Here is a 27,697-nt window from a genome sequence, read left to right as displayed (position 1 = left end):
CAATATTACTTATTATGTATTAACATATAATGTATTATAATTAACATATAATGTATTATTTGTTTCAGGGGCACAAGTCTGTGATTCATAAGTCTTACACAATTCACAGCACTCACCATAGCACATACCCTCCCAATGTCCATCACCCAGCCACCCCATCCCTCCCAATCCCTCCCTTCCAGCAACCCTCAGTTTGATTCCTAAGATTGAGTCTCTTATGGTTTGTCTCCCTCTCTGGTTTCATCTCATTTCATTTTTTCCTCTCCTTCCCCCATGATCTTCTGCCTTGTTTCTCGAATTGCACATATCAGCAAGATCATAAGATAAATGTCTTTCTCTAACATATTTAACTTAGCATAGTACCCTCTAGTATCACCAATTGATTATATTTTAAAAGTAAAATTAATAAACATAGAAACATGTAGCAAGTTGGTAACAGGGACAGTTATGAATTTATATTATGATACCTACTTAATGAATTCAAGTCATACAGGAGTATCTTCAGTTTTTATTCTTTAATTCTGTTATCAATTAAATATTTTTATAGGAGCCCTAATAATCCACTGCAAGTGAAACATTTCAAAGAATGTTTAATTTTTTTTTTTTAAGATTTTATTTATTTATTTGACAGAGAGAGATCACAAGTAGGCAGAGAGGCAGGCAGAGAGAGAGAGGGGAGGAAGCAGGCTCCCCGCTGAGCAGAGAGCCCGATGCGGGACTCGATCCCAGGACCCCGAGATCATGACCCGAGCCGAAGGCAGCGGCCCAACCCACTGAGCCACCCAGGCGCCCCGAGAATGTTTAATTTTTCAAGTTTAAAAAGTAATTTGGTTTGGACCATCATATTAGCAAAATGATTTCATTATCACATCATTTTAAGAGTAATAAAGCAGAACTACTAAAATGTTAAAAGACAAAGAAATAGTTAAATCCACTATGAAATAGTAAAACTGTGGACTGTTACAAAGCCATAAAATAACAGTAATAATCAGCACCAAGAAAACATGGTATGTTTAAAAACACAATTACGTGGGCACCTAAATGACTCAGTCAGTTAAGGGGCAGGCTTTGGATTTCAGCTTATGGTATGATCTCCAAGTCCTGAGATAAAGCACCCAGACAATGGGCTCTGGAGGGAGTCTGCTTGAGATTCTCTCCCTCTGCCCTCCACATGCATATGTTCTCTCCCTCTAAAATAAATCCCCTTTTTAAAAAAGTTATAGGGGTGCCTCAGTCGGTTAGGTGACTGCCTTCGGCTCAGGTCATGATCCCAGGGTCCTGGGATCAAGCCCCACATTGGGCTCCCTGCTCAGCGGACAGCCTGCTTCTCCCTCTCTCTACTTGTGCTCTCTACTTGTGCTATCTTTGTAGTAAATACATACACAAAAAAAAAGAAAGAAAGAAAGAAAGAAAGAATCAATCCAGACCCAAGTCTTTATAATCTCTGGGTTCCTGCTCAGCAGGGAGTCTGCTTCTCCCTCACCCTCTTCCCCTGCCCCTCCTCCCTGCTCATGCACGTGCTCTATCTTAAATAAGTAGTCTTTAAAAATAAAAAAAAAAGACAATTGTATGGTTATTAACTACAGAATTATTTACAAGCATGGACAGGATTAGTACATTATACTAATTAGTATAACACAAGTAGAATAAAAATACAGAAAACTGTAAGATAGGTAAGAAACTTTTTTCCTTTTGAATTTCCTTTAATCATATTATATTCTCTTCCAATAAAAAGTTTTGTTTTGTTTAAGATTTTATTTATTCATTTGAGAGACAGAGACAGAGAGAGTACGGGGAGAGGCTGAGGAGAGGGAGAAGCAGGCTTCCCAGCGAGCAGGGAGCCCAATGCTGAACTCCATCCCAAAACCTGGAGATTATGACTTGAGCCAAAGGCAGATGCCTAAACAACATCTGAGCCACCCAGGCGCCCCCCCTCCCCCGCCAGCAAAAAGTTTTCAAGTAGCACATTAAGATCTACTACACTGACTTGTATCTATTATGTACTGACATAAATAGAAAGAAAATTAAAGTTTATAACTACCTAATTTCTTCTCCAAAAATACTGTTTTAAATTTCAAATAGTAAATGTATCTGATTTTGGAATTTCCTACAATCTGATGCTAACCCTGTAACTTTACACCAACTGTATCAGGTATAACTTTCCCCAACTTTTAAGCCTTACAAAGCAAATCTCCAATCCCAACAAGGCATCCCATTTACTACAAACCTGTCAAACTGACAGTTTGAAAGAGAAGATAAAACTCTAGGCAGTAGCTGACATAAGATAAAATTTTAATTCTTGTATTAGGGAAGCTTATTTGCCATTAATATTTAAGTTTCAGCATGCATATTAGAAATTAAAATGCTAAGAGAAATTCCCTTCTGCAAATCCGAAAGACCAAATGAGACAACCTGCCTCTGACTCAGCAGCTTTCTTTTTCTTTACAACCTGTACTTAAGTTGCAAGCGTAAGACTAATGTTCAAACTGAGCAGCAAAGCCAATGCAAAATCAGTAACTGTCTTGGCAGGAAACTCCAAAGAAAATATGACATGTTTCTGTCCTAAACGGAAGATATATAAAGAGCAAAGGTGCCTCCTTTATGTATCTTTATCATGCAAAATTCCCTGTGCATAGCTACAAATTAGCTCTTACTGAAGATACTTAACATGTTTCTTTATTATAGAGAGCACCTCAACCAAATAACCTTCCAAGTCTGGCACCACGAATTGTCACAGCCTACATACCACTGCAATTCTTTATAATTTAAAACATTTGCGTTTTAAGAACAGCCTCCACACACCAGCTCTACTGCCAATTTCTTTAGCTGAAAACTCCAAGTTTATACTACAAAATACTATGATTACTCTTAACAACAGGATGCATTCATTTACAAATTATACAAGAGTAAATTACTCCAATATACAACTTCAACATTTCTAACATCATTGCTTCTCTATTATCCAAATAGCAAGTCTAAAACTGTAGTGCACTGAGGCAATACGTATGGACAAAGTCAACTAGCAACATGACCAGTTCACTAAAATCGGTAATACAAAAGATCAACTATTTTGCAAATGGCCACAGGAGATACCAATGTAGTGCAAAGTGTGGATGGAGCTTGCCATTAGAAGGAAAAATTAGTCAAATCAAGCCTACTCTACGAGGCAAATCTCCCTCACGAATAAATACCTAAATTCATTTCTGAGATCCCAGTTTCACAGCAAGACAGTTTACCAACTTTTTAACAGTAATACAAAGAACAAGGCAGAAAATAAAATATAAGGTGGGTTTTTTTGTTTTTTTGTTTTGTTTTGTTTTGTTTTTTGTTTTAGTGGTTAAAACTGAACAAGAACTGAGAAGCATTCTTTAACGTTCATAGAAAAGTTTTCCTTTTGGTACCGATCTTGCTCTGTGCAGAACATCATAAACTGTGCTCTTCATTTCGGATAGCTTAATATACAGGATCACCTCAAATTAAAAACGTGGCGCCTTAGCGCTAATATTCTTCCCTGTCTTCTCATATCCTTCAGCTTCTAAACCGGAAGACGGGAAGGGAAGATCCACTCCTACCGCAAATTGGGGTCTAGGGGAAAAGACTTAACACGAGACTGCACGCGATTAAGCAGTCTCCGTAAATCAAATTCCCAAATAACAATGCTTGACAATCTCAGGCAAAAACACACAGACAGCGGAGGGTTCGTTACTAGAGATGACAACCCTCACCATTTGCACAAATAACTTCGGTAACTGGCCTAAATTTTCCCGTGTGAAGCAAACACATAAAGGGATGGGACGAGGGCACTCTGTAAAAAACTGAGTCATTCCTTATTTGTTCTGATGCGACAGAAGGGAAAAATGTGCATGAAGCAGCGAAAGAAAAAAAGACAGGATAGCATCCTCAGTGCAGGAAAGTTACAGCCCTCTACACAAGTCAGCATAGAGGCTCACTAGCTGGTTTTATTTGCGTAATGAAACCAGCCTTCCGAAAAGTCACCCCCCACAAGGAAGCCCTGAGGATCAACCGCGGTAAGGCAGAGGAGGACGTGCCCTCAAGTCACCTGCGACACCTGCCCGGGCCCCCAGATCTCCCCCCTTCGCGGTCTCTGGACCCTACTCGCCAGACCCCAGCCCTCGCTCTCCACCCACTCTAACCCAATCCCCGCCCTCTCCCCGCCCAGCCCCCTCCCACCCGGCAGTGGCCCAGGAGGTCCGCAGGGTCTCTGGACCCTCTCGCGCGTCCTGGCAAGTGGTTCTCAGCGGCGAGGGCGGGCGGCGCGGGGAGGCCTGTCCCGGCGCGGCCTCTCCCTGATCATCGCTCCCCGGAGGCTCTGGGGACTCCCCGCCCCCGGAAACCGCGGAGAAACTAGGCCGGGAACGCCAGCCGCGGCCACTTTCCGCCTCCTCGGCGGCCCCCCGCAGGCGAGCCATCCGAACTCAGCCCTGCGACTTGCTACCTGCCCCGCGCCCTCGCAGCCAAGGAGCGCGGGCCCGCCGGAGGCGCGGCGCAGGGTTCCTCCGCGAAAGGCGCTCCACCGCAGACTCACCTGCCGCCTGCTCCACCTTCAGTGCCACCCGGACACAGCCCCTTCCTGGGGCATGAAAGCGCCGGCTTCGCGGCCTGCGCGCCCTCGGCACAGCCGGGCGGGGGACTTGCTCCCGCGGCCGCCGCCGCCGCCGCCACGGCCCGATCTGCGCCTGCGCCGCCTCACGGGCTAGGTCTCGAGGGGCGCCGCATGCAGCGATAACGGCCGGGAGCGCGAGCTCTCGCGGGCGCCTCTGCTCTCTCGAGTCCGGCGGTGCGGGTGGAGGGTCGCCTAGGAGCTGCCCGCTGCACCACCGCTCCGACAGCTGACGGCCATGTTTCTGTTCCCTTTTCTTTTTTTTCTCCCCCTCCTTCCGCCCCTTTCCACAGAACAGCACTTTCCTTTTCCCCCTCCCTCTCCCTTTCCTACTGCGGGGGCGGGTGGAAAAGGACGTGGGGGAGGGGGAGGGAGAGGGAGGTCGCGGGGGCGGGGCACAGCTGGAGCCCCGCCCCCAGGGAGGGCCGTGCCCGCGCGGCCGCTCCTCCCCTCCCCCCACCTCCCGCGGCGACCACCGTGGGACGCGAGGTCCCCGCCCTACCCAGTTGGAGCCCCTCTTCCGCGTCCGCTCCTCCGGCCCCTAGCTGAAACCCAGCTGGGAGGAGAAAGCCGTGAGCGCTGCTTTGCACCCTGTCTTGCAGGGCGCAGACTCGATGTGTGGTGTAGGTTTATTGCCTTGGCCTCAGGCAGGTGGCGGCTGCTCCTCTCTGCTTTATGAAAGACGGGGACAGTGACGCTGAGTCCCTCAAAGTCTTTGAGGTGAATGCCGAGCCGGTTACAGGTCTGTGGAAGAGAAGTTTTGTTCCTACGGTGGGAGTTGGAATTTCCAGGCAGGACGGGGGCGCCTCTGAGGCTGGAGAGAGACCCGCGGGACTGGGGCTTCCCGAAGTCCTTTCAGTCCTTCCTTGGCGCTCGGTGTCGCTGCCTCTGCCGGGAGGTCGGGATGCGGGCTCCGAACGTAGACATCGCTTAAATCCTCTCCTTCCTCCTAAGTGTAGGCTCCTTATCTACACGTATGCATAAAAAAGTCTTTTCGCCTTCATGCAAATTTTGCAAAATATTTTTTTTTTCTCTTTTTTTATAGCAGGCTCTCCGCCGAGCAGAGAGCCTGACGCGGGGCTCGATCCCAGGACCCTGGGATCATGACCTGAGCCGAAGGCAGAGGCTTTAACCTACCAAGCCACCCAGGCGCCCCGCAAAATATTTTTGACAAACGTTTGGAAGTTGTAAAAGAAAAAGTAACAACTAGTTTGAAACAGGACATTTTTTATCTCCTGGGAAAAAAAATAAAAATTAATGGCGAATGATTTCGTAGATTTCATGGCAAGTCAAAATTAGAACAGGTAATAGTTGGGTATCTCTGGTGAATATTCGAATATATAATGATCATTTTCCTGGGAATTACTCTCTTGATTCTATCTGCACTTTTGCCGGAAAGGTTAAGATTACACCTCAGTCATGAGCGCTCTGTTGTCGGTTTACTTCTGAAGTTTATTGCATGTACAGATAGTTTGAACTTTGTAGCCAATGGCAGAAACTATTTTCCTAACTACCTTAGCAGACGGAATTGATTCTGTAGAAATGCACAGCAATGGATGTAAGTTTTATTTAGTAATAGTCTGGAGTCAGTTTAAGCACAGTGCAAAACCAATCTTTGACAATCGGGGCATAGTTTTTCAAGGAACTAATGCTCAGAAATTTAGCTCGAGGACTTCTTGTCCTTCCTTTCTCGAGGCACATTAATTAATAGTTAAGAAAGATTTAATATAGACAAGATGTCTTAATCGATCAATTTTGTTAACTTTGGGAGTTTTTTCTTCTTGGTTTTTTGCAACCATAGAAATGAAAAATGGAAGAAGCCAATGTATCTCTTCCATTTGATTGACAGATTTTTCTCAATTTGCAAGGTGGGATTTAGGGATTTCTTTAATTTTTTTTCACCATTTTAATTGCCCTAATGGTTTCCCATAGATTTTTCTTTGTCATTGTCTACCTAAAGTTTCATGAAATGACCTTGTGTATTTGGGGCCTAATTTTCTTATCTTGGTAGCTGCTCTTAGGCCTGAAAGTCCTTGATTCAGTAACCTCAACTGCAATCTTATGTGCTTAGCACTGAAATAAGTTCATTTTCATTTTTAACATGTAAATATTTGAGTCTAAAACATGGGATAGGAGCTGAAGAGCCCAATAACCACATAATTGTTACAATCCTTATAGTATCAGTTTCAGTTGAGCCTTTCTAGCTGCAAGAATGCATAGAAGAAACATCCAGTCTGTTGAAGAAGGGAATACACTGTGATTGGGCATGGTCACTGCAGATTTCTGTGGATCAGCAATGCAAAAGAGTTGAATGAAAATTCTGAAATTTTCCTTAAAATAAGGGTATTTGTGGTTGCCATCTTCAGTGCTGAAACATCCCAAATTATTTTCCACTTCCTATTTGTTCCCTCAAAAAACTAAAAATTGGGGTGCCTGGGTGGCTCAGTGGGTTAAGCCACTGCCTTCGGCTCAGGTCATGATCTCAGGGCCCTGGGATCGAGTCCCACATCGGGCTCTCTGCTCGGCAGGGAGCCTGCTTCCTCCTCTCTCTCTCTGCCTGCCTCTCTGCCTACTTGTGATCTCTGTCAAATAAATAAAATCTTTAAAAAAAAACAAAAAACACGGGACGCCTGGGTGGCTCAGTTGGTTAAGCAGCTGCCTTCGGCTCAGGTCATGATCCCAGCGTCCTGGGATCGAGTCCCACATCGGGCTCCTTGCTCCACAGGGAGCCTGCTTCTCCCTCTGACTCTGCCTTCCACTCTGTCTGCCTATGCTCACTCTCGCTCACTCTCTCTCTGACAAATAAATAAATAAAATCTTTAAAAAAAAAAAACTAAAAATTGGTTTTCGCGGGAATATTCAAAGACCTTTATATCTCTTTATTTCTTTTGAACTATTTGATCTGTTTTATTCAACTCCATGTTTAACAGAAGCATTATAAATCTACCAGTTTAATCTGATTATGGTAATTTATTATTTTTATAATTTATTTTATTTTATTTTTAAGTATCTCTATACCCAATGTGGAACTCAAACCCACAACCCCGAGATCAAGAGTCACATGCTCTTTGGGCTGAGCCAGCCGGGCACCCCTATTCTTGTAATTTCTTAATGTCTGAATTCCATGCTAAAATGCAAGCCCTTGAGAGCAAGGTTCACATTGTCACATGTGTATTCATATGTCACATTCTCTTTCAGATTCAGAATAACCAATATATGTAGACTTTCAAAAAAATATTTGATGAATGACTGAAATAAATCATGGTTCCCTCAGTTTCTTCCACTCCATCCTCAGGCAAGTTAGTTAATTTTCCTTGTGTGTAAAATGGGTAAAATTATATTCATAAGAAATGAGATCATTTATTAATTTACCATAAGCTATAATATCCAACAGACTAGTCCAGTAATGAATATTTAGCCCATGTGATAGATAAGCATTCACTGCAACTTGCAGTGACCCCTGCTTCCTGATTTATGCCCTAGTGTAATCTTCCACTAGGTGTGGGGTGAGCTTACTGACTAGCTTCTAACACACAGACTCCATCAGAAATGATGAGGTATCTCTAACAAGACCAGGCTATTAAAAAAGCTTCGCCCTTGGATACTTTCTCTCTCGTCCTGCTGGACTGATTACTCTGGGGGAATCAGCTACCATGTCATCAGGCAGCCCTGTGAATGACTTCAGAATTGTATCCTTGCCAAGTTGAGCCTGGAGATGACTAGCCACAGCCAACCCCTCTATTTCTGCCACCTGACAGATCCTGAGCCCCAGTCACCCAAATAAGATGCTCTTGCATTCTTTACTCAAGGCAACTATCAGATAAAAAATGTTTTCCTGGGTGCTTGGGTGGCTCAGTGCGTTGGGCCTCTGCCTTCAGCTCAGGTCATGATCTCAGGGTCCTGGGATGGAGTCCCTCATTGGGCTCTTTGTTCAGTGGGGAGCCTGCTTCCTCCTCTCTCTCTCTACCTGCCTCTCTGCCTACTTGTGATCTCTCTCTGTCAAATAAATAAAAATCTTAAAAACTATATATATTTTTTATTTTTTTTTTTTAAGATTTTATTTATTTATTTGACAGACAGATCACAAGTAGGCAGAGAGGCAGACAGAGAGAGAGGAGGAAGCAGGCTCCCCACTGAGCAGAGAGCCCGATGCGGGGCTCGAGCCCAGAACCCTGAGATCATGACCCGAGCTGAAGGCAGAGGCTTTAACCCACTGAGCCACCCAGGTGCCCCAAAACTATATATATTTTTTAAAAAATGTTTTCTTATTTCCAGCTGCAAAATTGGGGGGAGAGGGGGTAACTTGTTACATAGAAAAAATAATTAATGCATCAGAGTAAAACCCAGAAGATAGCAAGTGTTCATTAATGATAGCTCTTCCTTGAGTATAACAGGGTTTAGCGTGTGATTCTTAGCATCCTAGCACGCTAAATTTAATGATTGTGGTTACAATTGCAGTAAGAGAAGGTATCCAGGAAAAGTGGAAAGTCTGACTTCTGATCTGTTACTTATAAACTATCTTTGCTCCAAAAGAGTCCATTAAAATGTATTTCATACACTATCTAGGATTTGCTTCAAAATCATGCAATGGAGAGCGCCTGGGTGGCTCAGTGGATTAAGCCGCTGCCTTCGGCTCAGGTCATGATCTCAGGCTCCTGGGATCGAGTCCCACGTCAGGCTCTCTGCTCAGCAGGGAGCCTGCTTCCTCCTCTCTCTCTCTCTGCCTACTTGTAATCTCTCTCTGTCAAATAAATAAATAAAATCTTTAAAAAAAAAAAATCATGCAATGGAGGTAGGACGGTGAATAAGTAAGATTTTAGGTAAAACAAAACGGGATGTATGTTGAAATGGAGTGAGTGCTACTGGGGGGTTCTTTGTGTTCTCTAATATGGCTTTTAAAAAATTTTCATAATAAAAAATGTGGTTTTAAGTATTTCATGAAATCGTGAGTTTGGAGTAAAGGGGAAATTTAGAGATCATCTATCCTAATTAACTCATTTGATAGATGGGGAAATTAAGGCCCAGCCAAGTTTTTTGATGTACCTAGAGTCTCCCAGTCTCAGCTTTGATGATTTCATAGTTGAGTATGGAGGAGAAACTGCTAAATTCTTAGCTCTTCCCCCCACCCCCGTCAGAATAACCGAACTCTGGATACCCTAGGATACCCCCCACAGCGTGAAAATCTGAGCCTGATCTCCACTTTCAAGTGTATAATCTACACGTCCCACACTGGCAAGTTATGTGGTTCCAGCCCCTCACTCATCAATTTTTGAAAACATAGCATTTGAAGACCTGGTGACTCATGCCTGCAGGCACTGTGTTATTCTTCCATAAAAGAGTTTGAAGTAAGAATGACATCAACAAACACGAGATCTGCATTATTCATATATTTCAACCAGCCAGTGTGTCCTACTCTCCACAGGGACCATTAGCATACTCTCTCTGTGCTCCACTCCAGTATCTTATCTGGCTGTGGACTGACTCTGTCTCAGCATTATCGGAACGGCCTCATCGAGAGTCTTTTTTGGAGTTACTCACGTGTTCTTTATCCAACATTTTACTAGGCCTAGAGGCCAAACACAGCTGGGCTAGCAGTGGGAGGACTGACACATGGCTCTTGGTCTTGAATCAAAGTAGAGTAAATGATCCTGAGAACAAATCACAAAGAAGAGTAGGGATTAGCAAAGGGAGAAAAAGTAATGGGTAGAGGGGTTGACAGGAAGACAGTCTGTATGAAAATCTGAGACACAAGACCTCTTTTCTTTCATTTCTCACATTGTAGCAAAGTGTCCTCTTTCATTTCTCACATCAGAGCAAAGTGTCCTCACCACAGATCAAGAAATACATGTTTTCTAGGGGCACCTAAGTCATGCAGTCAGTTAAGTGTCTACCTCAGGTCATGATCTCAGGGTCTTGAGATCAAAGCCCTATCTGGGGCTCCAATATCAGTGTGGAGTCTGATTGAGTCTGCCCCTCCTGCTTATGTGCTCTCTCTCTCTCTCTCAAATATTTTTTAAAAGAGAAATATATATATTCTCTATTTCAAAGATCATTTTTTTAAATTGTATTAAGAAATCAAAAACAATAAAATAGAAGCATCAACAAAAATAATAGTATAATAAACTCTTCCTGTGTTTCTCACCCAGCTTCAACTCATAGTTAATCTTGGTTTCATGAATCACCTTCCCCACTCCCCTCCCTACCCCAAGTATTTTGAAACAAATACTTGACATTTCATTTCATCTGTAAAAACTTCAGCATGTGGTTCTGAAAGATCCGGACTTTTTTTATTTAAAAACGTAAGTACAAGGCCACTGTCACCACTAAAAATTATTTTAATTTACATTTTATGTTATTAAATATTCTATTATTGGTTTAACGACAAAAAAAAAAAAACCTACAAAATATTGCTACTGCATCCCCTCTCACCCTTTCCCACTCCTCATGGATCTAAGCACCTCCTGCCTGGAAGGTTTGAGTCTGCAATATACCTCTGATTCGTAAACCAGAATGTTGCCACCTAGCTTCCTCCGTGGTTCAAAGAATATAGGATAGGGACTCTTTCCTCTGAAATTGTCACCCTTAAAGATGTTTCACTATTCAGGTCAAAGACCTCCTAATACATAAGAATCAGAGACGGCCTTAAAATCTCAAAACTAATGTTCAGTTTCTGGATTGTATTTAATATGAGTTCAATAAGGTCAGTATTGTTTTACATGCCCTGACAAAAAAAAGAGTTATGATCTCGTGCTAATCCCCTCCCTTTATGATTCCTTTCACACAGAAAAGAAGATGAACTGAATACTAGAAGGTGTCTCTCAAAAGGATCAATAGAAACTAGGATAATTTCAACCCTTTTTTATTGTTCACTCCCAAACTTACCTCTCTAGCCCCAAATTTCCCTGAGCTATGGCAACCATGAAACTACCTCCAATGTCTCGATGGCATCTAACATTTTAGGTGTTCAAAACACAGCTCTTAGGGCACCTGGGTGGCTCAGTTGGTTAAGCAACTGCCTTCGGCTCAGGTCACCGTCCCGGAGTCCCAGGATGGAGTCCCACATCAGGCTCCCAGCTCCATGGGGAGTCTGCTTCTCCCTCTGACCTTCTCACCTCTCATGCTCTCTCTCACTGTCTCTCTCTCAAATAAATAAATAAAATCTTAAAAAAAAAAAAAAAAACCAGCTCTTAATTCCCTCCCTGCACTGTATCTCCCCTCAAAACCTATTCCCTTTGGAGCTACCTCATTTCATTATTTGGTACCACCATCTTCTCTATCTTGCCAAATGATGTCCTCTTGAACCCCCAGATCCAAAGGTGCACTAGGGGTTGGGGAGGATGTCATTTGGCAAGACAGAGGAGAAATAGAGCACTGAGAGAACTGTCCAGCGCTCCCAGAGGCCACTACTGGGGAGCCAAAAAGGGCCAATGCCTATAGACTGTTGATGGCCATTTAGTGGGGCACAGGAGGCAATTATGTGCAGTCAAATGAAGCACTCATCTCAGCTGTGTGTCCCATCCTTGAGACGTATAGTCCCTTCCATAGACCTGTGGCTCTTGACCACAGAATGTAAGCCCGTATCCTGAGACTTGAACATCTAACCACATTGTGCCTGTAAACAACAGCTCTTTTTTAGTTTTTCAGGATACAGAACTGGGTGACCTTGACACCCAGAAAGGCATTAGTGGAACAGAAGGGAAAGCGTTGGAGGGACTGGGCAGAAGTGTGTTAGAAAAGCTATATTCAGGAATGGCTTACAATGTTGTTGGCTGTGAGTTCAATGTTAAGAAATCAGTGATACATAATAAATAAGGTTTCTTTTTTTTTTTTTTTAAGATTTTACTTATTTATTTGACAGAAAAAGATCACAAATAGGGAGAGAGGGCGGCAGAGAGAGAGGGGGGAAGCAGGCTACCCTCTGAGCAGAGAGCCTGACGTGGGGCTCAATCCCAGGACCCCAAGATCATGACCTTTGCTGAAGGCAGAGGCTTAACCCACTGAACCACCCAGGCACCTCAAATAAAGTTTCTTTAAACAGAAACACATAAAACAAGGTTCTGTGTTAATTAGTTGAAGCAAATGTGAACAAGGGCTCTCAGGAAACTCTTTCTGCTGGGAGTAGTGCTTAGTGTTTGCTAATTCAATGTTCCCTGCCTACCCTATTTAAAACAACATTCACAATCTATCATCTTGCCCTGTTTTAAATTTTCCCCATCCTCTGGACATTGACGTTTCTTGTCTATTTATGTGCTTGCTATGAGCATGTAAATTCCATAAGGACAGGAACTTTTAGTGTATTCACTACTATATCCCTGGTACCTACAATGGTAGTAAATATTAGTGGTGAATCAATCAAATAATTAAGCAGCAGGTGAGGAGTCTGTCCTCTCCATCAGTTTTCAATCTCCATGTTTCTGGTCATTGTTCATTCCCTGGGATTACCAAAACCCTAGTACAGGAAAACCCCAACTAGTTCCGCCTCTCCAATCTGCAGATATGCCTGCACACGTTTGAAACGTCTGGCACTCTCACCCATATTTCTTCCCTGTGCAGTCTATGTGAGAAAGTTCTTTGAGTTGGGTCCAGATCCTTAAATATAGTTGTGAATAATCCTATGCTAGCAATAACCATTAACTGACAATGCCTAAAAGAGAACAGCAAGTTAGCAAATCCTGTCTTAACTGACTCAAATGACATGTTCATTCTCAACATAATGATTTATTTACTGATGCCTGCTGCCTTTTTAAGAATTATTAGAGCATTTTCTTTTGAGCTTGTCAGAGGGAAAATTGTGTTTGTGTTTACTTTAGCCACCAAAGTTAATTGCTATTTTAATACTCTTTTGATATGCTAATGGATCCTAATGAGGAGCACTAATTAGAAAACCAAAAGGAGAAGGCAGGTTTCTGCAGAAAATTTGAATCTATTCCCATCACTCCCCTAAACTTCGTTTCCTGGGACTTACTACTTCTTTCACCTAGATTTCTACAGTTAAATGAAATTCAAACTATGTTCATTCATCAAGGATCGAGCAGACAGTTTCGGCTTTTGGACCCTTGTTTACTCCATAAGCAAGTTCTTTAATGTCCCTGAGCCTCTTTCCTCCGGCTTAAAATATTTATCTTGCTGAGTCATTTAAGATTAATCATCATTTGTAGTAACCATTTACCAAGCGCCTACTGTAAGCCAGGCACCATGCTAGGTCCTTAACCTTCATTGTCTACGACTCCGCCCTGTTGGGGAATTGTCATTATCGTTTCCCCTGACAAATGTATAGTGACTGTCACATACCCAGACAGGGGTTGGCATACTACAGCCCTTTGGTCAAATCTACCCTGAAGCCTGTTTTTGTAAATTAAGCTTTATTGGAACACAGCCATGCACATTTGTTTACTACTGTCTATAGCTCTTTTTGCACTAAAAATAGCATTTAAAGAGGATTTCAAGAGTTATGACAGAGACAGTATGGCCCACAACGAAAGAAGTATTTGCTATGTGATACTTTATTTAAAAAAAAAAAAAAAGTTTGCCAACTCTTAAACTAGGAGATTAACAAACGTTAATTTGATTTACTTTTCCCTCTAAACAGGATACAAGAAAGAAAGAATGAATGAATGAAAGAAGGAAAGAAAGAAAAGGAAAGAAAGAAGGAGAAAAAGACTGGGGTAGAAAATGGGTCACCAATGACTAGAGTCCCAAGGGATCAAAGATTTTTACCATAGAAAAGGGGGAAGAATAGAGGTAAATGGAGATCTTAATTTGTGACTTCCAGATACGTTGCATTTTTCAGAATGAGCAGCCTCCAATATAGAAAGGGGCAAGGAATACGCTTATGAATGAACTAGAATTTAGTTATGAGTCCTCAGGAGCCAGTCAACAGGAAAGTATCCAATGAATAGAGTAGGTTAAGGATGTAGAGAAGAAATCTGTTTATCATGGAAAATCTCAGGAGGCAGAGAGGAAAGCTTTGTAGAGGAAGAGTGACAGCCATGGGGATTCCAGAATGTCTTTAACAAAGGCACTTAGAGGTGTCACTGCTTGAAAGAATGTCACTTATCCATACCAAGAATGAGGGAAGTGAGAGGAAGGAGATTCTGGGAGATCTGGAGCTGCTCCCTAACGTCCGGTTGGCACTTCCCACTAGTGGGAGGTCAAGAATGGGAAAAGGAAGCAAGAGTTTAAGCAGCACAAAAGGGCATGGCAAAAAGGACTTCTATTTTGAAGTGGGACGGAAGATGATGACAGAAATGAAAAACCTGGCTTCACGATTTCAAGAGGATTCCTCTTACACACTTGCTTTTGCCCAGGATAGGAGCCCAGGTCCTGGTAGAGTCCGTGGCCTGGGGAAGCTGATGGTCTGACCTGTGAATTTTGTAGACCAGAAGTGACCAGGCCTTGCCTTACAACATCAGTGGTTTCACTGTCGGTATCTAGCACCTCTGTCAAGGAAGCCCTTTTCATTTTTGAAGCCTATTGGAGCTGCAGCAATCAGGAGGCCATAGTGCGGAAAAGTAATTTGAAATAATTCAGTGGTTAAAAAGAAAAAGGAAAGGAGGACACCTGGATGTTTCAGTCGATTAAATGTCTGCTTTCAGCTCAGGTCATGATCCCAGCCAGGCTCCTGGGATGGAGCCCTATGGTCAGGCTCCTTGCTAAAAGGGAAGCCTGCTTCTCCCTCTTCCACTCGCCCTGCTACTATTCCCTCTCTTGCTGTGTGTCTGTCAAATACATAAATAAAATCTTTTAAAAAAGAAAGAAAGACAGACAGAAAGAAAGAAATAAAAGAAAAGAAAGTGAAACCATACTATCAGAATTTCTTAGTCCTGTTTTTTGATATGCTTTTGCTTCCTTGCTTCCCCCGCCCCGACCCCCGCCCCAAGACAGCACCATCTTTTAAAATACTTCTGTAGTTGTAGGAAAGGACAATGATTTCTGGAAAGTTAAAAAAAAAAAAAAATCAAGCAACCACCTTAAGGGTCGTTTCAGGGGAGTTCTGACTCTAATGTACACTGTCCTTTCGCCTCAACTAGATTTTTATTGTTCAGTGTTCACAAGCCGTTTTCACTATGTATTTGCAAGTCATGGCATCTCCAGAATTTTTAAGCAGAGTAGTAACTTGTTTAATATCCACTTTCCTGAAGATTCCATCCCATTCTGGGACAAAACTCAGAAGCGTTTTTAAATTTACCTGTTTGGATTCAATTCAATGATTTTTTTTTTTTTAAACTTTGATCCTAATATTCTTCAGCTCTTTCATTTTTTAAACATATAAAAGTTATTTTTAGAGCTGGACTTACAGACTGGTTTGCTCAGAAGGCAGCTAAAATCAAAGTACTATTAGTAATGTTGTCCTGGTGTGTGGAAAATAAGGTTTTGAGCTGACATGTTAGAAAATCATTTTAGTTTCAGAGAAAGGCCACAATGATTTATATAATTCAGTCAGAAAACATGCCTAGGGGCACCTGGGTAGTTCAGTGGGTTAAAGCCTCTGCCTTCGGCTCAGGTCATGATCTCAGGGTCCTGGGATGGAGCCCCATATCGGGCTCTCTGCTCAGCAGGGAGTTTGCTTCCTCCTCTCTCTCTCTCTCTCTGCCTGCCTCTCTGCCTACTTGTGATCTCTGTCAAATAACTAAATAAAATCTTAAAAAAAAAAAAAAGAAAAGAAAACATGCCTAAATTACAATTCATGTTATGTAAAGGAAAGGCAAAGGGCCAATAATTTTTCACTCATTCAGGGAGTATCAAGCATCTACTAGGTGCCTACACTGTCCCGGGCATTAGGGTTGGAGTAAGAATGAAACAGACAAAAATTCCTGCCTTTGGGAAAGTTATATGCTAGTGAGGGAAAAGAGGCAATCAACAAAATAAATAGAAGGGGCACCTGGGTGGCAGAGTCAGGTAAGCATCTGCCTTCAGCTCAGGTCCTGATCCCAGGGTCCTGGGAATAGAGCCCCATGTTGGGGGAGGGAGTGCCCCTGCTCAGGGGGGAGTCTGCCTCTCCCTCCTCCTTGTCTACCTCCCCTTGCTCTCTCTCACTCAAACAAATAAGTAAAATCTTTTTTTTTTTTAAAGACTATTTCATCATGGTAAATAAAATTTTTAAATTTTTAAAATAAATAAATAAATAAATAAATATGTAAATGCTACTGAGTTCTAGGAGCGGAAACCACGTGAAAGCAAAATTCCCCTAGCTTTTGCTATTGCTGATAAACTGGTGACTGAATCCAGCTTAGAATTTCTCTCCATTTGAGATACGGTGCAGTACCCTGGAAAGCACTGAGTCAACAGCTTTGGACATGGGGTATCAGCTACGCCCCTGCCTACCCCTGCAGTTTGAGTAGGTTACATGTACCTTTCTAGGCCTGGGATCTTCATTTGAGGAACTCTCACATGCTGTGATTCCTCTTCTTTGTAATCAGTTCAAGTCATTAATTACATAAGCCTAGATGAAATAAAACTTCCCCTTTTTTTTTTTCCAGGAAGTAAATATATGTGGCTAAGATGATTAACCGGGTTTTGTGTATAAATTAAGTAGAATATGGATCTTATGAACGATTTACATGACTCCTTGATCCCCGTGAATGTTTTTTTTTATTAGGAATATGTATCAAATTCTTTGCATATAGTTCTGTTTTACATCAAAGTGGATTTTCAAATATAGAAAAGTTTAATTTGCATAAGCTAATCTCAACTTTGATTAAAATTTGAATAGCTTTAGAAAACTGGAATATTGGGGCGCCTGGGTGGCTCAGTGGGTTAAGCCGCTGCCTTCGGCTCAGGTCATGATCTCAGGGTCCTGGGATCGAGTCCCACATTGGGCTCTCTGCTCAGTGGGGGGCCTGCTTCCCTTCCTCTCTCTCTGCCTGCCTCTCTGCCTACTTGTGATCTCTCTCTGTCAAATAAATAAATAAAATCTTTAAAAAAAAAAAAAAAGAAAGAAAGAAAACTGGAATATTAAGATCAACTTAGGACAACTTGTTTTGGAACATAGCATTGTGTTGCTTTATATATGAATAAAAATTTGATAAATAATGATAATTAAAATCATTGCCAGAAGGTTTGATAAGGGCATTATATATACTTAGTTGGCTGAAACTTAGAAGAACGTCAGTGAGGTAGATAATATTATCTCTCCTATTTTATAGATCAATGATCTAGAATTCAGAAAGATTAAATACCTTGCCCAAACCCACAGAGACCTTGAGCCTAAATTTGAGCCCGGGCCTATCTGACTCGGGAGCCTTGGCTCATTATCAGTATTGCTCTCTTAAGGAAGAACATTTGCAGATGAAGTTACTAAATATTGGTGGAAGACAGTGCCAAGAGGAAATTGGGGGAGAGTTTGGTGCATTTTGTGTGACAGCAGAGATTCTGAGCAGACCCACCGACTTTCATTTACCCAAAATTTGTACACCTAGAGCTGCCATTCCCTATTTGATTTAAAAATATTTTTATTGTAGGGGCACCTAGGTGGCTCAGTCAGCTAGGTAGCTGACTTTTGATCTCAGCTCAGGTCTGGATCTCAGAATGATGAGTTTAAGCCCCAAACCGGGCTCCATGTTGGGTGTAGAGCCTACTTAAAAATGAATGAATGAATGAATGAATAGCTATCTTTTCTCTTACAGGTCATTACTAATAGTTTGTGGGGCACCTGGCTGGCTCAGTCAGTGGAACACGTAATTCTTGATCTCAGGGTTGTAAGTTCAAGCCCCACATTGGGTATAGAAATTACTTAAAAGTAAAATCTTTCAACAAGACAGTTTGACCATGTTTTTTTAATGCCTTAAAACTATGTATAGCTTTTTACCCAATGAAGCCATTTGCCGAAATTTTAACTAAAAAAAAAACCAAGGCTACATCTTTTTTTTAAATTAAAGCTACAAATTAATTAAATTTTAGTTAAGGCCATTACAGGAAGGTTTAAATCCTATAGTGAGACATAATTTAAAACAGCAAATTATTCAACAACCAAATTTTGGAACATCTATGAGGTGGACTGCAACACATCATATGAAGAATGATGTTGAAAAGTATATATTTTTAAAAATTTTTTTTTCCAAAGATTTTATTTATTTGACAGACAGAGGTCACAAGTAGGCAGAGAGAGAGGAGGAAGCAGGCTCCCTGCTGAGCAGAGAGCCAGATGTGGAGCTCGATACCAGGACCCTGGGATCATGACCTGAGCCAAAGGCAGAGCCTTTAACCCACTGAGCCACCCAGGTGCCCCCGAGCTAACATTTTTGACCAAAAATTTATTATACAGAAAAGTGTGGGCTAAAAATCTGTATGCACAGACGATTGCTATTTAAATTAGTATGAATATCTGTATGCATGAACATATATAGAAAAACACTGCCCTAGGGCGCCTGGGTGGTTCAGTGGGTTAAGCCGCTGCCTTCGGCTCAGGTCATGATCTCAGAGTCCTGGGATCGAGTCCCGCATCGGGCTCTCTGCTCAGCGGGGAGCCTGCTTCCTCCTCTCTCTCTCTGCCTGCCTCTCCATCTACTTGTGATTTCTCTCTGTCAAATAAATAAATAAAATCTTAAAAAAAAAAGAAAAGAAAAACACTGCCCTAAAGACTGGTGAGGTCATGGAGAATTTGTTTCCTTTAATTTGCTCAATTGTATTTCCAGTGAACACATTACAATCATTTAATAAAAGCTATACAATGTTTAAATAAAGAGTGTGCTTTGGTATAAGTTAAAATGTAAGACTTTCTATGAGAAGGAGACTGCACAGGAAACACAAGCAAACAGAACAGCTGGATTGCTATTGGTATGGAAGGTTTGCTCTCTTTTTAAGAGAATAACAAATGACTCCCCGTGGATTTGGAGTTCACTCTGTCAGTATAAGGATGTGCCTTTGTTGACTATCATCTCTTTATTCTTAAGCCAAGTGGAAAGAGAACAAAGCAGTCAGAAGAAACTGATAAAGACCTTTAACTGATCTGGGGGAGGGGGTAAGGGGAATTAAGAAAACCAAACCTCAATTAACTCTTGAAGTAATTTTGTGTAGCAAGAGAATAATCTGGACTGCATGAAGCCAGAGAAAAATCTCACTGTGCTCTTGTTACCAATGGAATTTTCAGACGAGATTGGCCTGAAGGGTGGGGACTGTGCTTGGTGGGAGATCTTCTAACAGTCTTATATTCAGGGTCAGTTAGAGAGAAACCTTCCTACTCCATCAAGGAATAAACCAAAATGTGAGACATTTTGAAAGGTGGTTAAAACTACTGTATTTAGACTGTGTATTTTTTCTTTTCTTTTTAAGATTTTATTTATTTATTTGACAGAATAATGTCAAGTAGGCAGAAAGGCAGGCGGGGGGATGGAGGGGGTAGGAGGCTCCCCACTGAGCAAGGAGCCTGATGCGGGACTTGATCCCAGGACCCTGAGAACATGACCTGAGCTGAAGGCAGAGGCTTTAACCCACTGAGCCACCCAGGCACCCTAGGCTGTGTATGTTTTCAAGGAAATCTTGCCTGATGGGGGTATCATCTGAACATAGTGTTAAGCAAGAGCCCTATATGTATTTTTCATATTAGAAGAGGAACGTAAGAATGTGATAATCTACCTCTCAGTTAAGCATTACTGCTCAAATCCAGTCATTGGGACAACAAAACATTAGTCAAGATAACACCAAACATAATTTATAGCTATGAAACCCAAAGAAACAAAAAATGACCAGAATGCTGAATTTAAAACCTAAAGCACTTACAGTGGGAACATCAAATCCAGTAAAGCTATTAAGCACGTGATTAATGGGCAAGTGGCTTTTACAAGATTGACCTATTATTTTTAGATTTTCAGCAATAGTTTGCTATAGCATACAGATGGTGATTTCTTTGTTTGATAAATCTACAAGGGATGACTTCTTTCAAGTGAGTCACACAATCTTTTCTATCTACAAGCATCACAACGGAAAATTCTGAGGACTTCCTCAATATAACAATTTAAACAAATGTAAGGTATATTAATTTATTTGCTTTGTATTGTTTGCTAAATGGGGCACCAGGTGGCTCAGTCCATTGGGTGTCTGCTTTCTGCTCAAGTGGTGATCTCAGGGTCCTGGGATTGAACCCTGAGTCTGGCTCCCTGCTTCTCCCTCTCCTTCTTGCTCCTCCCCTCCACTCCTCTCTCTCTCTCTCAAATACATAAATACAATATCTTAAAAGTATATTGTTTGTGGGACGCCTGGGTGGCTCAGTTGGTTGGGCGGCTGCCTTCAGCTCAGGTCATGATCCCAGTGTCCTGGCATCGAGTCCCACATCGGGCTCCTTGCTCCGCAGGGAGCCTGCTTCTCCCTCTGACTCTGCCTTCCACTCTGTCTGCCTGTGCTCGCTCTCTCTCTGACAAATAAATAAATAAATAATCTTAAAAAAAAAAAAAATATATATATATATATATATTGTTTGTTTGCTAAATACCTGTACTGGCTGACATACCATATAGTTAGGTATCAAGGTTGGATGCTGGATATGAACTTTTGGGCTTGTGAGTGCTGAAGTGACCTTGTCTCCCTCCAAACCCAGCAGATCTGCTCATGTAGGCAACTGTTTACATTTTTAGTGCTCTCTTCAAAAAAATATACAGAAGCTTACTATTTGACGCCAGCCTTCCTGTACTTTCCTTGTATTCTGAATTTTACCATTAGCCTTTTCTCCCTCAACCCTGTGATTTGTGAGCTTGGCTTTGGACTCTGATTTTATTTTATTTGGTTTCTCATATTTTGGACCCTACCTCTGGCATGTTTATTCATTTTTGTTCCTTGCTAAGCTTGTCTCTCAATTCAAATTCCTGAACTTGACACCCCCAAGCTCCACCTCGAAGCCACTTAAACGGAGATACTCTTTCCCTAAGTCCTAGAGACTAAAACCAACAAGGAAATATTAGCTCTGCTTTCTAGAAAAGCATCTTTCTAGTCTCTAGATAGGCTCTCTTCTTTGGTGGAGGGTCCTCACATAAAACCCAAAATTTGTTAATCCAAAAAAACCTTGTGCAAGAGTTACCTGTTTGCACAGGCTTTCCCCCCAAGGGGACAAGAAGAACCTGCTGGACTAGTTACCATCACTCAATTAAAAAAGACATTCATGTGAGACACACTTGAAACCGGTCTGTCTTTCATTTACCTCTCATCTCCTCATTTACCACCCAGATACAGACACACTTGCCTGCCCGGCTTTGTCTGGTTTGTAGATGGTTTACCAGGAGGAACTAAGGTTTCCTAGCACTCCAGTTCTATTCTCGTGTCATTTCACTGTTCAAACTCTTCTGATTCTACCACCACCCATTAGTCTGGGTAAATTTGTATCTGTGAGCTTGTGAATGCATAAGGCTTCAGGCATATGCTTCCTTTGCATGAATTTGGCTGAATGCTCTTATCTTACCCTGAGTATATGAATTTGATGTCAGTTTGTTGAATTACTGTGAAATTACTAATACCCTTCTCATGGCCCTAGGGGCTCTTTAGGTCACTTAATAGCTGAATATTATCTGAGGAACATCACTATAATGCTATCTTTTGGTAAATGCAATGTTTTGTTTGGTACAGTTTGAGAAAAACCTTGCTTCCAAGTAAGTTTCCCATCAACCAATCACAACATCTGAAATTTCACTATTAGGGACTCCTATCTTTATGTCTTGAAAGGAAATCAAGACACCTAATAGAGTATTCTTATGTGAGTGTGTGTATATGTGTATGTCTGCATATTTCTTTTTTTTTTTTAGACATTTTATTTATTTATTTGACTGAGATCACAAGTAGGCAGAGAGGCAGGCAGAGAGAGAGGAGGAAGAAGGCTCCCTGCTGAGCAGAGAGCCTGATGCGGGGCTAGATCCCAGAACTCTGGGATCATGACCTGAGCCAAAGGCAGAGGCTTAACCCACTGAGCCACCCAGGCGCCCCTGTCTGCATATTTCAAAACATTAACAATTATCTGGAGGCAGTGGGATTATTATTTTAATTTTCTTCATATGTTTTCCTATGTTCAAAAACATCTACAATGAATATATACACTTTTCTTATCAGGAAAAAAAATGCTTAAAATTTTTATACATTCAAGAATGGCAAATCTAGGGGCGCCTGGGTGGCTCAGTGAGTTAAAGCCTCTGCCTTCGGCTCAGGTCATGATCCCAGGCTGCTGGGATCGAGCCCCGCATTGCGCTCTCTGCTCAGCGAGGATCCTACTTCCCCCTCTCTCTTTGCTTGCCTCTCTGCCTGTTGGTGATTTGTCTGTCAAATAAATAAATAAAATCTTAAAAAAAAAAAAAAAGAATGGCAAATCTAAAGAGATTCACAGCAAGTAGGACCTTACTGAAGATGCATTTCTTGGGGTGCCTGGGTGGCTCAGTGGGTTAAGCCACTGCCTTCGGCTCAGGTCATGATCTCAGGGTCCTGGGATCGAGTCCCGCATCGGGCTCTCTGCTCGGCGGGGAGCCTGCTTCCCTATCTCTCTCTTTCTCTCTGGCTGCCTCTCCATCTACTTGTGATTTCTCTCTGTCAAATTAATAAATAAAGTCTTAAAAAAAAAAGAATATGCATTTCTCAAACTTTTTACCTTAATGTCAGGTCTCTAGAAGCCAGAATACTTCAGAAATAGGTATAAGTTCCCAAAAGGTAGTAAATCCTGATATTGATAATGTTTTTGCTCTTTTTTTTTTTTAAGATTTTTTTTTTTTAATTATTTGACAGAGATCACAAGTAGGCAGAGAGGCAGGCAGAGAGAGAGGAGGAAACAGGCTTCCCGCTGAGCAGAGAGCCCGATGCAGGACTCGATCCCAGGACCCTGAGACCATGACCTGAGCCGAAGGCAGAGGCTTCAACCCACTGAGCCACCCAGGCGCCCCAACAATGTTTTTGTTCTTAAGCAGAACACATATTCACATATTGCTATAACACATTCTTTTGTTTGTATTAAATACTATACTGAAGTGTTCTTGGTTTTTTTTTTTTTCTAAAGTAAAAAAAGAAAATTCTGAGGGGCTCCTGGGTGGCTCAGTCGGTTAAGAGTCTGACTCTTGATTTTAGCTCAGGTCACGAGATGGAACTCTGGGTGGGGCTCTCTGCTCAGCATAGTGTCTGCTTGAGATTCTCTCCCTCTCCTTCTGCCCCTCCCCCAACTCTAGGGCACATGCACACATGCTCGCCTCTCTCTCTCTCTCTCTCTCTCTCTCTCTCGCTTTTGCTCTCAAATAATTAAGAATAAAAGAAAGAAAGAAAGAAAGGAAGGAAGGAAGGAAGGAGAAAATCCTGAAAGGGCCAAAGATAAACTTCATTCCCTAGTATTACCCAGGTTTGCATGGCAGGATTCATGCTGAGGAACTTCTTTATGGATAATGTGGCTAGATAAGTAGCATTTCTAAAAATATATATTTTTTGAAAATTTTATTTATTTGACAGAGAGAGAGAGATCACAAGTAGGCAGAACAGCAAGCAGAGAGGTAGAACAGGGAAGCAGGCTCCCTGCTGAGCGGAGAGCTTGGTGCAAGCCTCAATCCCAGGACCCTGAGATCATGACCTGAGCCAAAGGCAGAGGCTTAACCCACTGAGCCACCCAGGCACCCCTCTAAAAATATTTTAAAACTTGGGTGCCTGGGTGGCTCAGTAGGTTGAGCAATGGCCTTCAGCTCAGGTCATGATCCTGGAATCGAAGGATCGAGTCCCGCATTGGGCTCCCAGCTCCCCGGGGGAGTCTGCTTCTCCCTCTGACCTTCTCCTCTCTCATGCTCTCTCTCACTCTCTCTCAAATAAATAAATAAAATCTTTAAAAAATATATCAATTAAAAAAAGAAAACTAGAATGTGTAGGACATTACACCTTATACCCAATATGGGCATTACCCATATTAAGCTAAATTAGACCAAGATTAGGCCGAAGTTTACCCACATTTTATGGTAAATTTTGTTTACTTAAAAAGCCCGTCCCTGGTAATAATTTAAACTACTGAAAATAAATTATGATGGTGGGCATTATATGATATCTACTCATGGCATATTCATGCTCCTTTTCAATGTCAGGTAAATTTGGTTTTGTATTTTTTTTTTTTTTAAGATTTTATTTCTTTATTTAAGAGAGAGACCTTGATGGGGCACCCGGGTGGCTCAGTTGGTTAAGCGGCTGCCTTCGGCTCGGGTCATGATTCCAGGGTCCTGGGATCGAGCCCCACATCGGGCTCCCTACTCAGCGGAGAGCCTGCTTCTCTCTCTCCCCCTCTCCCTGCCGCTCTGCTTACTTGTGCTCTCTCTCTAGCTCTCTGTCAAATAAACAAATTTAAAAAAAAAGAGAGAGACCTTTAAAGAGCACACGCAGGAGGGACGACAGAGGGAGAAGGAGATGCGGGCTTCCTGCTGAATAGGAAGTCTGATGGGGGCTCCACCCCAGGACCCCAGGATCATGACCTGAAGACAGATGCTTAACCAACTGAGCCACTCAGGCACCCCTGCCTTCTCTTTTTATCTTGTCTGTATGAAATGATGGACACTAACTGTATTTACTGCAGTAATCATTTCACAATATATGGAATGCGAACCCCCTGCTGTATATCTTAATTACATAGTAATGTATGTCAATTGTATCTTAATAAAACTAGAGAAAAATTAATCGATGGATATAAAGAAACTGAATTGTAATATTTTTACTATTTAGTAAATCTTCCCTATAAGGCCCAAGAGGGTTCAGTCTATAAGTATTTCACTTACCTAACATAGTACCTTACAATTAACCCAACACTCAACAAATATTTGCAAAAATAAATGAAAATACAACTGGTGCTTTAAAGGGCATATATAATGGTATGTGAATTATATCTCGAAAACAAAATCAGAAAACAAGATACCATTGGTAAGGGTGGCATGCCGGGAACATACCAGACTGTGAGCCATCTGAGGGCAGGGGACACGTCTGGTTTATTCAGCACAATACCCCTGGCACAAACTTACCACGCACCTACCACATTGCCCAGGAAATATATGAGTCAAAGGAATGGATGGATGAGTGAATGAAAGGGGGGTCACTTCTCCATGAACATATCTGAAGATGGAATAGACAATTAGTTAGCTACTGTTGGAGAAATCTACCCTTTTTTAATTCAGGGATTCCCATGAAATTAAAACCAAATTTAGGGGCACGTGGGTGGCTAAGACAGCTAAGCATCTGCCTTCAGCTCAGGTCATATCCCAGAATCCTAGGATCAAGCCCCACGACAAGCCCCCTACTCAGTGGGGAGTCATCCTCTTCCTCTCCCTCGGCCCCTCCTCCCCTGCTCACGCTCTCCCTCCCTCTCTCTCTCTTTCTCTGTGTCAAATAAATAAATAAATAAATTTTAAAAAGAGAGAGGAGAAAATTTTTTTTCTTCTGATGCGAACTCTTAGGATCATTTCATCTTGCATCATCTTGACTTACCACATTCAGGATTAATCACAATTAATCATTCAGGATTAATCACAATTAATCTAAGCTTATACTAACTTTTCCAAGATTGAAGGAGGATTTTAATCATTTTTAGAATGAAGGGGTTTTTTTTGTTTAACTTTTTTTTTCAAGATTTTTATTTATAGGGACGCCTGAGTGGCTCAGTTGGTTAAGCAGCTACCTTCGGCTCAGGTCATGATCCCAGCGTCCTGGGATCGAGTCCCACATCGGGTTCCTTGCTCAGCAGGGAGCCTGCTTCTCCCTCTGCCTCTGCCTGCCATTCTGTCTGCCTGTGCTCGCTCTCTCCCCACTCTCTGATAAACAAATAAAATCTTTAAAAAAAAAAAAGATTTTTATTTATATATTTGACAGAGAGACAGCGAGAGAGGGAATACAAGCAGGGGGAGTGGGAGAGGGAGAAGCAGCAGGCTTCCCAGTGAGCAGAGAGCCTGACTGGATCCCAGGATCCTGGGATCATGGCCTGAGCTAAAGGTAGATGCTTAACCAACTGAGCCACCCAGGTACCCCTTTGTTTTAACTTTTAGGCTTTTCTTTATAAGATGTCTGGGACTCAGATACGATTGTTCGAGTGCTTCGGAGCCCTCCCTGTCTCTAGGACTAGCACGCATAGTTGCCATCTTTGTGAACTCCAATTCCAGCTTCACCCAAACTCTACTATGTGATCACCCCAGGAATCTTGTCAAAATGCAGATTGTGGAGAGCCTGGGTGGCTCAGTTGGTTGAGCAACTGCCTTCTGCCCAGGGTTATGGTCCCAGAGTCCCAGGATCGTGTCCACATCAGGCTCCCAGCCCCAAGGGAGTCTGCTTCTCCCTCTGAACTTCTCCCCTCTCATGCTCTCTCACGCTCTCTCTCTCTCAAATAAATAAATCTTTTTTTTTTTTTTTAAGTGTGGGTTGTGATCTCATAGGGATGGGTTGGACTAGAGATTCTGGGTTTCCTTTTTTAAGATTTCAATTACCTGAGAGAGAGAGAAAGCGAGCGCGTGCATGAGCAGGAGGTGGGGGCAGAGGGAGAGAGAAAGGAAGAAGCAGACTCCCCACTGAGTGCAGAGCCCTATGGGGAGCTGGGCACAGGGATCCCGAGATCCAAGATGCTGAGATTGTGACCTGAGCTGAAGTCAGATGCTTAACCGACTGAGCCACCCAGGCACCCCTCAGGATTTCTAATAAACTCACTGGTGCTGCCCCTGCTGCTGGTCCATGGCCCGCAATGTGAGTACAAAGAGTTAGGACCATGTTTCTAGAAGACCTGCTGAGGCTCTCCCTCAGATGTTGCTGTGTGAAGGCTGCCATGTCCTTTATTTCACACCGCCTCTCCCCATCCTGGCAGCACCCTAGCCAGCACAAATCTGGCCTCCACTCACCTCCCAACTTTCCGACTAGTTTCTTTTTCCTAAAATGTCAAGTGTTTGCCCATACCCCAGCTATCTGACCAGTGGCCAGGTTCCCATCTCAGGAGAGGACCTTTCTTCTGCTTTTCCCGGAGGTGCTGCCACCCTCCTGCCTCCTGGGATAAGCAAATCCTTTGTTTGTATTTATGGGCCATTAACTACCTTTATCTAAGAGATAAGAAAGATCAATGGAAACCAGCTGCCCTTTGTTCAGACTATTTCATTGACTTTGATATAAGCCTTTCCCTTCCTCTCT

The 27,697-nt window shown here is 42.4% G+C and overlaps 1 protein-coding gene and 1 long non-coding RNA gene across 4 annotated transcripts in view; one reads left to right on the top strand and one right to left on the bottom strand.

Annotated features, from left to right (window-relative positions):
* DENND4C (DENN domain containing 4C) overlaps positions 1-5,157 on the bottom strand; it is a 143,905-nt gene extending 138,748 nt beyond the window's left edge. For 2 of the 3 annotated variants that reach the window (XM_082695350.1, XM_082695352.1), the window contains exon 1: positions 4,547-4,949. The gene's annotated coding sequence lies outside the window, so the exon portion shown is untranslated. Of the gene's footprint in view, positions 1-4,546 lie in introns of all 3 variants that reach the window. The other variant, XM_082695351.1, reaches the window with a different exon arrangement.
* Positions 1-27,697, top strand: part of LOC309846456 — a 644,888-nt gene that overhangs the window by 570,483 nt on the left and 46,708 nt on the right. The gene's annotated exons all lie outside the window — the stretch shown is intronic.

Source organism: Mustela nivalis (assembly GCF_964662115.1).
Source record: "Mustela nivalis genome assembly, chromosome: 13".
Classification (NCBI taxonomy): domain Eukaryota; kingdom Metazoa; phylum Chordata; class Mammalia; order Carnivora; family Mustelidae; genus Mustela; species Mustela nivalis.
The sequence above is the reverse complement of the archived record's forward strand: the minus strand, read 5'-3'. Positions and strand labels throughout refer to the sequence as shown.